The following is a 3,135-nucleotide window of genomic DNA, read 5'->3' as shown; positions in this document are numbered from 1 at the left end:
TGGTAGGTGCATATTAGATCGGTGAGTTTATGGCACAACTATGACATGGGCATGAACAAGGCATGCTACTGCCAGTTTTAATAGCTACATCCATCTCACATACAATATTCTTGTGTTAAATTTAAAAATAAAATCTAAATCCTTATTTTTATTATTTTTAGTTTTTTTTATTTGGCTATTGAGCCTCTGCACAAGTCTTCACGGAGGAGGATTACTGTGTTCCTATGAACCTGTAGAATCTATGTGTGGGTTATTGTTAATTTTAAACTTAAAAAATTTTGAATTTCCCACCGCTTTTCAATGCTGGTTAAAGTGTAAGTAAGGTTCTCACATTTGCAGAATTCACTGCCACGTTAACTTAGGTCACATGGTTTGACACTCTACCACCATCAAAAACAAATCTGCTTGGGAGAGCTGGAACTATAATCGAGCATTTTGTGTGTGGCAGCCCTATGGACAGTATGTATGTGATGACCTTGTGCAGTTCCATCCAGTGTGACGAGGCAGCCGATGGTTGTGGCGGCACGACTCCACCGACTGGGATTCAGTACTCGCAGCCTGACCATCTGATGGCGGCAGCTGCACGCATGAGTCAGCTGCCCTTGGTATGAAGCGAGACCTGGTTGAAATGTGGGGGCTGCGGTGGCACAGTATTTATTTAAATAAAGACGCAATTGTTCCTATGCGACCCCATCAGTGGTGGCAGCTGTTCAAACAGTAAATATGAGCATAGCACAGTAGGACTTAAATTTAGTAAACGTGAACTGTAAAGTCAAAGGAGTGAGGATAACCAATGATTTTTTGAATTTGCCACTATTTGACTCTTGGGATAGGATCATAAACTTGGAACATACGACATCTGCCAACCATGTAGGTAGCGCCAGTGAGCTTGGATATTGGGCTACACTGGTACCCTCAGGTCCACCATTTTGGATGATGATGTCATAGGGCTGGAGAAAACCTGACAACCTTGCAGACCACACTGGTATCTGGAGGGGGCCATCTTGGATCCCCATCTTGAATTCTGACTTTTCCATAAGGCATTTCACAGATGATGTGGTTGCCTGTAAGAAGGTAGCAACGCCAGAAGACCGTAGCGATTTACAGGAAGCCTTGCAAAGGACTGATTAAGGTGCAAGGACAGGCAGAACGTAATACAAGTGACATACGGGGCATATATAGCAGAACAAATCCGCTACTGTGGAATTACACTGGTGGTGACAAATGTCAAGACCAAAGTTAATGTTAGCAATTTAATGACATGTCAGACCAGAAAATGTTAATACTTGTATTTATATGTTGGATCATAACCACAAGGAGAAATACGAAATTTGGAAATTTGTAGTAAGTTCCTCTGGGACCAAACTTTTGAGGTCATCGGTCCTAGGCTTACACACAACTTAATCTAACTTAAACTGACTTACGCGACGGACAACACACACACCCATGCCCGAGGGAGGACTCGAACCTCAGACAGGGGAAGCCGCACGAACCGTAACAATGCGCCACATGACCGCGCGGCTACTCCGCCCGGCAAGTGGACAAAGAATTTCAAGTGCATGGAACAGACAGGTGACGAGCAGGATGAAAAAAAGAGTCCCGAGGCAATCGAAAGCTGTTTGCTTCTCAGTTGCTGACCAAACACGCCGGTGAGGTTTATTCTTGAGGATTCGCCAAGGTGACAAGGGTCGAGGTTACAGACATCAGTGGTAACCTTCCAATGTACGAAATGGATAATAGTCAAACATTAAGACCATCAGATGTCGAGGAAAGCTTCCAAGGGCACATTTCCGACAAATAATGCAGTGTATGTCCATCCTTTAGCGGGAGGTCTCTTGGACGACGGCCGTTTACTATCGTGACAAGTAAATAAAAACACCTACAGCCGTCCTTATGATTTTATTTTATTTTGTCGCTACCAGTTTCAACGCTTCAGCTTGAAGATGACGCACTGAAGCGTTGAAACTGGTAGCGAAAAAATAAAATATAATCTTAAGGACGGCTGTAGGTGTTTTCATTTACTTGTCATATTGCAGTGGGCTGTGTACACCCAGAATCAATGTAGAACGGGATAAAAGCTCAGAGAGGAAGAGATTATATCAGAGTAGAAAGTCAGCGAATAATTCGAACACACCAGTTCTGACGTTGCGGTTGGTAATGGAAGCAAGCTTGAAGAAAAACCAAGATACGTTCATAGCATTTGTCGACCTAGAACAAGCGTTCGACACTGTGAAATGGTGCAAGATGTTCGAAATTCTGAGAAAAATGGAGTAAGCTATAAGGAAAGACGAGTAATATACAGTATGTATAAGAACCAAGACGGACTAAGACTGGAAGACCAAGAATGAAGGGTTCGGATGAAGAAGGGTGAAAGACGTGGATGTAGCCTTTCACCCTTACTGTTTTTTGCCTCCTAAAAAAAAAAAAAAAAAAAACAAAGCCAACGGCCTTGCCGCAGTGGTAACACCGGTTCCCGTCAGATCACCGAAGTTAAGCGCTGTCTGGCTGGGCTAGCACTTGGATGGGTGACCATCCGGTCTGCCGAGTGCTGTTGGCAAGTGGGGTACACTCAGCCCTTGTGAAGCAAAACTGAGGAACTACTTGACTGAGGAGTAGCGGCTCCGGTCTCGGAAACTGACTTGCGGCCGGGAGAGCGGTGTGCTGACCACATGCCCCTCCATACCCGCATCCAATGACGCCTGTGGTCTGAGGATGACACGGCGGCCGGTCGGTACCGTTGCGCCTTCATGGCCTGTTCCGGACGAGTTTATATTTTAAAACAAAACCCTTACTGCTCAATGACGGAAATAAATCAAAGGTTCAAGAGTGGAATTAAAATTCAGTGTGAAAGGATATCAATAACAAAATTCGCAGATGTTATTGTTATCCTCAGTCAAAGCGAAGAATAGTTGCAGGATCTGTTGAACGCAATGAACAGTATAGTGAGTACTGAATATGGATCCATCGTAAATGTAAGAAAGTGTACTAATGTGAAGTAGCAGAAATGAGAACAGCGAGAAACATAACGTCATAATTGGGGATGAGAAGTAGTCGAAATTAAGGAATTCTGCTACTTAGGCAGCGAAATAGACCAGCAGTCTAGCATTGGCAAAAAGGGCATTCCTGGCCAAGAGA

The 3,135-nt window shown here is 44.0% G+C and overlaps 1 pseudogene; it reads left to right on the top strand.

Moving 5' to 3' along the window:
* The first annotated feature begins 2,439 nt into the window (after window positions 1–2,439).
* LOC126210700 (5S ribosomal RNA) lies at window positions 2,440–2,557 on the top strand (annotated as a pseudogene).
* Window positions 2,558–3,135: the final 578 nt, after the last annotated feature.

The sequence above is a fragment of the Schistocerca nitens genome, chromosome 10 (assembly GCF_023898315.1).
Source record: "Schistocerca nitens isolate TAMUIC-IGC-003100 chromosome 10, iqSchNite1.1, whole genome shotgun sequence".
Taxonomy (NCBI): domain Eukaryota; kingdom Metazoa; phylum Arthropoda; class Insecta; order Orthoptera; family Acrididae; genus Schistocerca; species Schistocerca nitens.
This window is presented reverse-complemented; position numbering and strand designations above follow the sequence as displayed.